We start from the raw sequence: 12,944 nt of genomic DNA, 5'->3' as shown, positions 1-12,944 counted from the left end.
ATATCACAGGTGGCGATGAATTGTATTGTTTTTATTTGAAAATGAGGAAAGATGGCTGATAATTGCAGTTAGAAACTTATCGAACTTGTACGATGTCACCCGTAGGCCTATTTATATTATACACGGGATGAAAACTATAAAAACACGAAATTTAAAGAAGAAATCTGGAGGCAAATATCAGATTAGCAGAAAATAAATATTGCTATATTTTATTTTTATGAAATTTAATATTATTAATTAAACATCTGAAATAATGTATCTATGTCTTAACAGTTTACATAATTTTAATCAGAATATAGCAAAGAATCCTCTGGCAAAAAACTGTGGTCCATCAACCTGAAATAATGCCTAAACGTATCATCATTCAAATCGAAACCAGTCTCCAAAACTAGCCCTCAATTTCGTAAGATACAATGTGATTTTCAGATATTTCTAGCTTTAATTTTAGGCCTACTTTTTCTTTTCATTAACAAAATATATTCATGTAACTCCATTTCCTCATCATCTGAATACTCAGATTCAGCATAGCGTTCGTACGTAATTTGTAAAGTATGTACTTACAGGTTATATATTTAAGTACGACAATATACGTAAATACATAACCTATAATATTTCCCCCAACGAGTGATTACTATAATCAGATAAATGCTTTCTGCATGAAGGCAGTGCATAGATGATCATAGCGAGAACTCGCCAAGTGTGTGGAGGAAGGCTCTTCGCCTCTTTCTCGCAACACATTTCTCGCTAGCGAAAACTCTTCAAGTGTGTTACGGGCCTTGGAGACCCGAGTCCCGATTCAGGTTACCGCGTTCCGCCGCTAAGGCTATGAATACTTCTAAAGTATTCTAGAGACTCTTACTTTAATACACAAGTTATATTTTTCACTTCCTTTATTTGTCTTTATCATCAATTAGCAAAAGAATACGAAGATGCAAGAGATCAGTGTCTCGAATGCTATGGACAGCGAACAAACGAACTGCTTAGTGTGGTTCTGAAATTTATAGAAGGCATCTAGCACACAATTTCAGGAAAACTGTTTTATCTCGTGCTGTAAATCATTTAAATATGGACCCCTTTTAGTTTCTAGCGTGCCACATGCTGCATGTCAATCCACCGCCGCCAACGAGCTAAAAATTCAGCGGCAGGTGGAAAAATTTGTAAGGGCCGATATTAATAAATTTTCTTTTCGATTAAGTGGAATACTGCAGTACTGCATCATTGTCATTCATGGCAACTTTCGTTCTCACTGTGCGAAAACCACACGAGATACCCCTTAATAAATTTGGCTGGAAAGTGCTACCACAGGCCTTTGCCAGGATTTATCATGTGATTGGCACCTGTTCGGATCACTGAAGAAAATACATAAAGATTAATTTTTTGGTCCTACACAATATACAGACGTGGACAAATTATTAGCAAAATTTAAGATTTTTATTATATATTTTTACAAAATATGATTCTTCAATTTAGACTACAGTTAACATTTTTGTGTATTTCCAAATTATTAGCAAAATTGAAGATTTGTATTGTATATTTTTCAAAATTTAACTCCTCAATTTGGACTACAATTGATATTTTTGCATATTTACAAATTATTAGCAAAACTGAAGGTTTTTGTTGTATATTTTTACAAAATTCAATTCTTCAATTTGTACTACAGTTGACATTTTGGATATTTCGAAATTATTAGCAAATCTGAAGATTTTTGTTTTACATTTTTACAAAATTTGACTCTTCAATGCAGTTGACAATTTTGCTAATTTACAAATTATTAGCAAAATTGAACACTTTTATTATATAATTTTACAAAACTTGACTCTTCAATTTAAACTACAGTTGACATTTTTGCATATTTCTGTCTACTGTAATGATGGAAATATCCAAAATTGTCGAATGTAGTCTAAATTGAAAAGTCAAATTTTGTAAACAGAATTATCATAAAAATCGTCAATTTTGTTAATAATTTGTCCGCGTCTGTATCTGTTACTGTAACAATGATCATTGGAGGAGAAAAATTCGCTCCGGCGCTGGAGATCGAACCCGGGTCCTTGGTTCTATGTACCAAGTGCATATTACTGTGGAATCCAGGCCACCAAGTCACTCAATTGAGTGCGCTCCTTGTATAATGGCAGTTGTCTTAATATATGTGAACATACATGTCGCACTTGGAGTCAGGCCACAAAGAGAAAACACTTAAGGAGAGGGATTCGATCCGGTGCTGCGGATTGAACTTCGGCGTAGCTCAGTGGTTAGAGCACTTGGTACGAAGAATCAAGGACCCGGGTTCGATTCCCGGCGCCGGAGCGAATTTTCTCCTCTAATAATCATTGCCATTACGCTTATGAGAAACAAATCGAATTCTCATATACTATATTTTTACATTTATGTAAATTTTATAAATGATCTCGGTGCAATATATAGGCTATATAATTAGCTATTTTATACACACTGTATAATGTATAATCCAAGTTCTCTATGTAGTTGTGAGTTACGGATAAATCAAGGTCCATTTCTTTACTTGGTTATTTAACGACGCTGTATCAACTACTGGACTATTTAGCGTCGTTGGAATTGGTGATAGCAAGATGGTATTTAGGGAGATTGAAACCGAGGATTCGCCATTCGTCTTACGGTTAGGGAAAACGTCTGAAAAAACTCAACCAGTTAATCAGCCCAAACGGGAATCGAACCCGCGCCCTAAGCACAACTCCCGATTAGCAGACAAACGCTCTATGACCTTAGCTACGCCGGTGGTTACCAAGGTGCATTAAAACAGTTCGTCTAATGGGAAACGCTAACAATGGTGTTATTGTTGACACGATTCCCATGTCATATGCGGATTGTACAGAGTGATTTATATAGAACTGACACATGTCTTTCATTAATTGTTTCAAAACGAATTGTGCTAGCGACAACTTCTTATACCTAAAATGTAGAGGAATTTTGGGAGATTATTTACCTCTATAGCAAATGTTGAAAATGTCCTCCATCCTGCATAAAGCACAACTCAATACGTCGTTCCATGTTACTGGCCGGCCACTCGTTGGAGGACTCTGTTGTCAATAGCTTGAAGCTCCTGTGTGATGTTGTGCTTCAGATCGTCCAATGTCTGGGGACGTGTGGCGTAAACCCTGTCTTTTAAGTAACCCCATAGAAAGAAGTCCGGCGTTGTCAAATCCGGAGATCTCGGTGGCCACAGATTCCTAGAAATTATTCGGTCGTCGAAGAAACTTTTCGCAGCTCTCTGACACATTCAGTAGGTGTACCCTGTCTCCTGCGACAAACGTCTTAATGATTTTTTGGGTGACTGCTCCAGTCGTGCTCTTACGTCAACAACAACCGTGGGAAGCCTAGATGAACGATGCTTGCCCTTTTTCACTCATCAGAGATGCAGTTGTTTCCAATTTGTTTACCAGTCCCAGTATTGTGTTTCTTTTGGGAGGATTGCGAACACCAAATTCTCTCTGGTATGCCCTTTGAGTAGCTGTAATTGAATTCGTAATCCAGTATTGCTTCACAAGGAAGAGTCGTTGATTTAATGTGTACTGCATTTTCACGTTGACACAAAATGTCGAAAACAGCTGCCAACAATAGGAATAAAACATAAACATCTTCGCATCTAGTGCTGCCAACAATAGGAATAAAACATAAACATCTGCGCATCTAGTGACAAGGAATCGAAACTCCAGAACATTCTGCTTAATTTGGTGCTAAAATTGGGTCAGTTCTGCCAACAATAGGAATAAAACATAAACATCTGCGCATCTAGTGACAAGGAATCGAAACTCCAGAACATTCTGCTTAATTGGGTGCTAAAATTGGGTCAGTGCTGCCAACAATAGGAATAAAACATAAACATCTGCGCATCTAGTGACAAGGAATCGAAACTCCAGAACATTCTGCTTAATTTGGTGCTAAAATTGGGTAAGTGCTGCCAACAATAGGAATAAAACATAAACATCTGCGCATCTAGTGACAAGGAATCGAAACTCCAGAACATTCTGCTTAATTTGGTGCTAAAATTGGGTCAGTGCTGCCAACAATAGGAATAAAACATAAACATCTGCGCATCTAGTGACAAGGAATCGAAACTCCAGAACATTCTGCTTAATTGGGTGCTAAAATTGGGTCAGTGCTGCCAACAATAGGAATAAAACATAAACATCTGCGCATCTAGTGACAAGGAATCGAAACTCCAGAACATTCTGCTTAATTTGGTGCTAAAATTGGGTCAGTGCTGCCAACAATAAGAATAAAACATAAACATCTGCGCATCTAGTGACAAGGAATCGAAACTCCAGAACATTCTGCTTAATTTGGTGCTAAAATTGGGTCAGTGCTGCCAACAATAAGAATAAAACATAAACATCTGCGCATCTAGTGACAAGGAATCGAAACTCCAGAACATTCTGCTTAATTTGGTGCTAAAATTGGGTCAGTGCTGCCAACAATAAGAATAAAACATAAACATCTGCGCATCTAGTGACAAGGAATCGAAACTCCAGAACATTCTGCTTAATTGGGTGCTAAAATTGGGTAAGTGCTGCCAACAATAGGAATAAAACATAAACATCTGCGCATCTAGTGACAAGGAATCGAAACTCCAGAACATTCTGCTTAATTGGGTGCTAAAATTGGGTCATTGAATGAATTTCCAACGGAATAATTAAAGAAAGAAATGTGTCAGTTCTATATAAATCACTCTGTAATATGTCAAACCGTGAAATTTTCAAACAGCCGACAAATATTAACTTATAATATCCAAGTTCGTCGTCGCCTTCTAAGCGGAATTCGCTTTGATGACAAAGTGTAAACATTTGTTGACTAAATTTCATTGATCACCTCAACACGATATTGCCCGTGTCTTTGGCTTGCGTGTTGCATTATTTCACAATATGAATCAGGACTGCAGACGTTTTATGCAATAAGAACTAGATAGTACAGTACTTGTGGCCATACAAACGCCACGTGTATCGTTTGTTCTCTTGTTTCAACACAGTGTCTGGTTTTAAACAGTGGCTGACTTCACATCTTTTATGCAATTGTCCAACATTTCAGAGATTTCTGTCACGAACAAATATGTAAACCCGATCGCTGATGCACTTGGCACGCTTTCAACGCATGTTTACTGTTTACGTTTGTATTTAAATAAGATGTAACCATGCTTTACAATGCAGGTAACTTTATTAATAAACATGTATTTTTGTGGTGCCTATACCGTAAGTATAGGCCTACAACCTACACTTAGGCACAGCTACATTCCAAACAATATAATTCTTGCAGCGCACATTTTCCTGAATTTTTCAATACTTACTTACTTACTGGCTTTTAAGGAACCCGGAGGTTCATTGCCGCCCTCACATAAGCCCGCCATTGGTCCCTATCCTGAGCAAGATTAATCCAGTCCCTACCATCATATCCCACCTCCCTCAAATCAATTTTAATATTATCTTCCCATCTACGTCTCGGCCTCCCCAAAGGTCTTTTCCCCTCTGGCCTCCCAACTAACACTCTATATGCATTTCTGGATTCGCCCATACGTGCTACATGCCCTGGCCATCTCAAACGACTGGATTTAATGTTCCTAATTATGTCAGGTGAAGAATACAATGCGTGCAGCTCTGCGTTGTCTAACTTTCTCCATTCTCCTGTAACTTCATCCCTCTTAGCCCCAAATATTTTCCTAAGAACCTTATTCTCAAAAACCCTCAATCTCTGTTCCTCTCTCAAAGTGAGAGTCCAAGTCTCACAGCCATACAGAACAACCGGTAATATAACTGTTTTATAAATTCCAACTTTCAGATTTTTTGACAGCAGACTAGATGACAAAAGCTTCTCAACTGAATAATAAAAGCATTTCCCATATTTATTCTGCGTTTAATTTCCTCCCGAGTGTCGTTTATATTTCTTACTGTTGCTCCAAGATATTTGAATTTTTCCACCTCTTCGAAGGATAAATCTCCAACTTTTATAGTTCCATTTCGTACAATATTCTAATCACGAGATATAATCATATACTTAGTCTTTTCGGGATTTACTTCCAACCCTATCTCTTTACTTGCTTCAAGTAGAATTTCCGCGTTTTCCCTAATAGTTTGTGGATTTTCTCCTAACATATTCACGTCATCCGTTTAGACAAGAAGCTGATGTAACCCGTTCAATTCCAAACCCTCTGTGTTATCCTGAACTTTCCTAATGGGAATTTTTCAATACTATGGCGTTAATGTCACTGTTAAAAGAATCAGTTTCGGAGAGCCGGAGATGTATTCCATCTGTTTAGGAAAAAGAATAATTCTGCATATATATGAATGCGTATTTCTGTATGAACGTGTTGGTGGTGGTGGTAATACATTTAACGACTGTTATTACTGCAGAGTTTATTTGACGTCCCCATTTAACAAGGGAGAGAATTCGCCAACGAATTTTCCTTCGATCATTGTATGAGAGCAAGGGTCCTTTTACGTGCCGTGAACCTACGACACGGGAACCACAGATTTCCTACTCTCCCAGAGGAATCTACGATAAGAAATTTATCGGCCTAACCCGGACATCAATCAGCTAAATTCATATGAATTTGTATTGTAATGTAGCTATGAGAGTGAGTGTTTTTTATGACAAAGGTCGATATTTAGCACTATCGATTATCTATAGACTTCATATGGATTTCTACATGTTCTTAAAGCCTGTTCCAATCACGTGATGTTAGCAGAAACCATACAAACTTATGGACGAAGTCTCTTGTTACGACAAACTTCGATATTGAATACTATCGATTAGCTGTACAATTCATATGGATTTTTACGTGTTCTTAAGGCCTTTTTTCATAAAGTGTTGTTAGCACAAACTATAAAGACTTATGCACGAAGTCTCTTGTTATGACGAAGGTCGATATTGAGCACTATCGACTAGCTGTAGACTTTGTATGATTTTTTGGTGTTCTTAATGCCTGTTTCAATCACGTGCCATTAGCACAAAACATTCAAACTTCAGGACGAAGTCTTTTGTCATGACAAAGGTCCATATTTAGCACTATCGATTATCTGTAAAATTCATATGAATTTTTACGTGTTCTTAACGTCTGTTTCAATCATGTGATGTTAGCAGAAAACATACAGACTTATGCACGAAGTCTCTTGTTATGACAAAGGTCGATATTGAGCATTATCGATTAGCTGTACACTTCATATGGATTTCTACGTGTTCTAAAAGCCTGTTCCAATCACGTGATGTTAGCAGAAACCATACAAACTTATGGACGAAGTCTCTTGTTACGACAAAGTTCGATATTGAATACTATCGATTAGCTGTACAATTCATATGAATTTTTACGTGTTCTTAACGTCTGTTTCAATCATGTGATGTTAGCAGAAAACATACAAACTTATGCACGAAGTCTCTTGTTATGACAAAAGTCGATATTGAGCATTATCGATTAGCTGTACACTTCATATGGATTTTTACGTGTTCTTAAAGCCTTTTTCTATACGTGTTGTTAGCATAAACCAGCCGTGGCGAAAATGTGATCGTGCGCCGAGCCACTGTGTAACTTGCAACGTGCATAGCACCTATGGAGGGAAGCGGACACCCGAAGGGGAAGTGAAGCAACTGTCTGACATTATCGGATTTTCATTTTCCTTACGTCAAGCACTTAAATATAATTTTATACAGTACAAGGCTACAAACTAATGTTTAGCACGTGTGACGAAGAAAGAAATTAACAATAAATGAACAATATCACAACCTAAAATTAACTGTCTTCTGAATGTCTCTGCGACAGAGTTTCAAAATCAGGAACTATGTCACTTACTGCCAGTCGTAGTTGATCACGAAGGTATTTGTCTGTCAGTCGTGATCTAAATTTGGTTTTTACTGTTTTCATTGTTGAAAATAATTTTTCACAAACGTAAGTTGTAGCGAACATGGCTTCAACAGAGCAAGCGAAAGAACGAAGCTTTGGATATTTATTTTTTGGCAAAGATTTGAAAGTTCAATATTTGTCAAATCCTTACACCTAGCTTTCATTTGACATCACATAGTAAATCAGTGAGTTCAAATTGAAGAGCTAACCGCATTATTCGTATATCTGCTGAAAAAGGATCGACGTACAGAGATGATGATGATGATGATGAAAACATCAACAATAACACTTAACCGTTTAATGTTTCATGAGTAACATGTAGTATAATGTAATTTTATATTATACAACCGTTTTCCTCGTAATACTTGTGAACAAATCATACATTTAATATTCTCCTCATATTGGCAGCAAAAAAATGCGTCCTCCCATCCTACTTGAAACTTTCGTTTTTGTAGAGGTACATGGTTTCGAGGGAGACATTGCGGCGATACGCCACACAGAGGTCAGAGACAAATAAGGAAATGGAACGGAGTTTGACTCCAGTGAGTGAGAGGGTGGGGGTTCGGGGAGGTAGGACGCGCATAGCTATCATTGCGAGCCACAATGTGCTCGTGAGTCACATTTTCGCCACGGCTGGCTTAAACCATACAAACTTATGCACGAAGTCTCTTGTTATGACAAAGGTCGATATTGAGCTCTATCGATTAGCTGTAGACTTCATATGGATTTTTACGTGTTCTTAAAGCCTTTTTCTATACGTGTGGTTAGCACAAACTATACAAATTTATGCACGAAGTCTCTTGTTATGACACAGATCGATATTTAGGACTATCGATTAGCTGTAGACTTCATATGGATTTTTACGTGTTCTTAAAGCCTTTTTCTATACGTGTTGTTACCACAAACTATACAAATTTATGGACGAAGTCTCTTGTTATGACAAAGTTCGATATTGAGCTCTATCGATTAGCAGTAGACGTCATATGGATTTTTACGTGTTCTTAATGCCTGTTTTCATCACATGTTGTTAGCACAAACTATACAAACTGACACACGAATTCTCCTGTTATGACAAATATAGATATTTAGCACTATCGATTAGCTGTAGCCTTCATACGGATTTTTACGTGTTCTTAATGTCTCTTTCCATCACTTGATGTTAGCACAAACCATGCAAATTTATGCACGAAATCCTTTGTTTGACAAAGTTCGATATTTAGCACTATCGATTAGCTTTAGGATTCATATGGATTTTTTCGTGTTCGTAATGCCTGTTTTCATCACGTGTTGTTACCACACACCACACAAACTTATGGACGAAGACTCTTGTTATGACAAAGGCCAATTTTAAGCACTACCGATTAGCTGGAGATTTCATATGAATTTTTACGTGTTCTTAATTGTATTGTTTTGTATTTATTAACATTCCATGGTATTCGTACATTGCTTACAGCTAGAATATGGAACAAGTCAAAAAACTTAATACTATTATAAAGTCTTAATTTATAGTCACAGTATAGATGAAATATATACAGACGAGATTTACAATATAGTCTACTAGTACAACACAAAGTTTTAGTATCAATTTCTTGAAGTGTTATTGAATGTCATGAATTCACCTACAGAATAGAAGGCGTGAGAAATTAGGTACTTCTTTAATTTGATCCTAAATAATTTTATGTTTTGAGTTTCATTTTTTATATCGATAGGGAAGCTATTAAAAATTTTTACTGCCATATAACGCACTCCTTTTTGATAGCACGATAGACTTGCCGATGGAGTATGAAAGTCATTTTTTGACGTGTATTTATGCTATGAACTGTTGAATTAGGTACAAAGTTTTCACGATTACATGCGAGAAAGATTATTAATGAAAAGATATACTGACAAGCCATGGACATTATTTGTAGTTTTTTTTTTAATAATCCTACACGATTCCGTAGATTTGGCACCTACTATTATTCTAATTACTCTTTTTTGTAATAGAAATATACTGTTACTATCTGTGGAATTTCCCCAGAATATTATTCCAAAACTCATTTCCGAGTGGAAGTATGCAAAGTAGCCTATATTGTTTTTAAGGTATTGATATTTACTTTCTTTTGCAAGGTCTGTTTCAATGACGTGATGTTTGCACGAACCATGCAAACATAAAAATACGAAGTCTCTTGTTATGACAATGGTCGATATTGAGCACTATCGGTTGGCTGTGAAAATCATATGGATTTTTATGTGTTCTTAATCCCTATTTTCATAAGGTGTTCCTGGCACAAACAATACAAACTTACGCACGAAGTCTCATGTTATGACGAAGGTCGATATTAAACAATTTCGATTAACTATAGACTCTATATGAATTTTTACGTGTTCCTAATTATTCCTGTTAAAATCACGTGATGTTAGCAGAAACGATACTAACTTATCCACGAAGTCTTTTATTTTAACAAAGTTCCATATTAGGACTATGGATTAGCGGTGACTTGATATGGATTTGTATGTGTTCCTAATGCCTCTTTCAATCACGTGATGTTAACACAAACCAAACAAAATTAAGGACGAAGTCTCTTGTTGTGACAAAGTTCGATATTTAGCACTATCGGTTAACTATAGTCTTTATATTGATTTTTACATGTTCTTAATGCTTGTTTCAATCACGTGATGTTAGCACAACCATACAAACTTATGGTAGAAGTCTCTTGTTACGACAAACGTCGATATTTAACACTATCGATTAGCTAGCAATTTCATATTGATATTTACATGTTCTTAAAGATTGTTTCAATTACGTCATGTTAGCAGAAACAATACAGACTTTGTACGATATCTCATGTTACGACAAAGGTCGATGTTTGGCACTATCGATTAACAATAGTCTTTATATGGATTTTTACGTGTTCTTTATTTCTGTTGCACTTACGTGATGCCAGCAGAAACCATACAAACTTACGGAGGATGTCTCTTGTTATGACAAAGTTGATAGAATTATCGATTATTTATAAACTTTATAGGGTTTTTTACGTCTTCTTAATGGCTGTTTCAATATCGTGATGTTAGCACAATGCATACAAACTTATGCACAGAGTCTGTTGTTATGACAAATTCGATATTTAGCACTATCGATTAGCTGTAGATTTCATATGGACATTTGCGAGTTCTTAATTCTGTTTCAATCACGTGATGTTACCAGAAACCATACAAACTTAAGGACGAATTCATTTGTTATGAAGGAGGTCAATATTTAGCACTATGTACTAGCTGTAGACATCATATGAATTTTTTTACAAGTTCCTAATGACCAGGGAACGGATTTATATGGACTAAAAATATATGAAATATGTAAATATATATGTAGTTATTTTTACCAAAATATGGAATTAAATATGGATTTTTACCAAAATATGGAATTAAATATGGACTTAAAATTATAAAAAAATGACTATGTACGTTAAATATTGGTACATTTTAATCAAACTAAACAAAAAATATAATGGACGTACCTTATCTTCCAATGTAGTTTCAACAAAACCAATTTTTATTGTCTGTTACCATAACAATAGGTTACAAACATTTCTTTCAAGTGCTGAAAAGTGAATGTTCTTCTATTGTCTCTGAGGATAGATTTATACTGACTAAAAGAGCGTTCGACGTCACAAGAAGTAACTGGTACATAATTCAATTTCACAATGTCTGCTGGGGATAAGTCCAAGTTAATCTTCACTGTTGATTCACCACTCATCACAGCAACAACCTTTTGTAGTTCTTCATATCCAGGGTTTTTTGAAAGTACAGTGTCCACCTTAGCTCTTACTGCATCTGCAACTTTACCTCTACCACGATTCAGTTGTTCCACAGTACTATTTATAATTTCAAAACTTTCAGATAGTGAAAGGTGCCTATTTTGGAGACTTTTGAGCGTTTTTATGATGCATGAAAATGTATGCTGAATGTGAGCTAAGTCATTCTTCACACTTATGTCACAGGTAACTGTTTTCGCAGTATCAATTGAGACTGCATCTTCAGAGTCCAATGCAAGGAGAACATTGTTAATAGAGTCTATATGTTCGGCATAATATTCAACTGCTTCTAGCCATGTACCCCATCTAGTTAAAATTGGCTTTGGTGGCAATGGAATTTCAGGGTACATTTCTTTCAACACGTTAACTCTACTGGGAGCTTTGAGAAATACTTTTTTCACTGATGAAATCAACAAATCTACTTTAGGGAAATTGTCTCTGACCACTTCTGCCACACGATGAAATGCATGCGCCACACAAGTAAAATGAGTCAATTTAGGATATACAACAGATAATGCTTGTCCAGCTTTGACCATATAAGGGGCAGCATCGCTAATAAAGAATAACACATTATCGTACATAATACCCTTTGGCCACAGGATACCCATAGCTTCGTTGAACAGTTTAACTATAGTTTTGTTATTGCACTTTTCTAGAACATCACAATGTAAAAGAATTCGTTCAGAATATTGTTCACTTAACAAACCGATAACTACATTACCAACAAGTCTACCTTCTTTGTCGGGAGTCTCATCAATGGAAACCCAAATTGAACTATCTTTAATTTCATCTCTTATCTTCTGTATTGTCTCATCGTAGATGGATGGAGCATACGTCTTCCTAAGTGTTGACTCATCCGGGATTGTATGTTGAGTATATTTTTCAAGGAATTCCCTGAAGACCTTATTCTTTAGTTTGTAGAGAGGAATATCAGCAGAGATGAGAGAACGGCACAGGTCGATGTTAAACTCAGATCTTACATTCGATGTTGTTGGTTGTGTTAAAAACAATTGTCTCTGCTTGGAATTTAGTTGTTTGTTGGCCTGATGTTTACTAGTTGTAATGTGTTGTTGCACCAGGAACTTTTGTGTAGATGATACTGCACACTGACACAAATTACAAAATAATATTTTATTGTCAGTTGATAAACCATCTTCTTTAAATTCTGAAATGTAACTTGTTAGTTTTGATTTTAAATTGACTGAATGACGTACTTTTGGCATATTTACCGTCTTTATAGTATGATTTACAAAACTGAACCTATGTGTACTCTGACTGGCATTTAACTGTTG

The 12,944-nt window shown here is 36.1% G+C and overlaps 1 protein-coding gene and 1 non-coding gene across 2 annotated transcripts in view; one reads left to right on the top strand and one right to left on the bottom strand.

The window, feature by feature from the left end:
• LOC138714611 (putative fatty acyl-CoA reductase CG5065) overlaps positions 1-12,944 on the bottom strand; it is a 147,851-nt gene that overhangs the window by 49,617 nt on the left and 85,290 nt on the right. The gene's annotated exons all lie outside the window — the stretch shown is intronic.
• Positions 2,232-2,304, top strand: TRNAF-GAA (transfer RNA phenylalanine (anticodon GAA)). Its single transcript has one exon. It is a non-coding gene; the product is annotated as a tRNA-Phe (tRNA).

The sequence above is a fragment of the Periplaneta americana genome, chromosome 15 (assembly GCF_040183065.1).
Source record: "Periplaneta americana isolate PAMFEO1 chromosome 15, P.americana_PAMFEO1_priV1, whole genome shotgun sequence".
NCBI classification, from domain to species: Eukaryota; Metazoa; Arthropoda; class Insecta; order Blattodea; family Blattidae; genus Periplaneta; species Periplaneta americana.
This window is presented reverse-complemented; position numbering and strand designations above follow the sequence as displayed.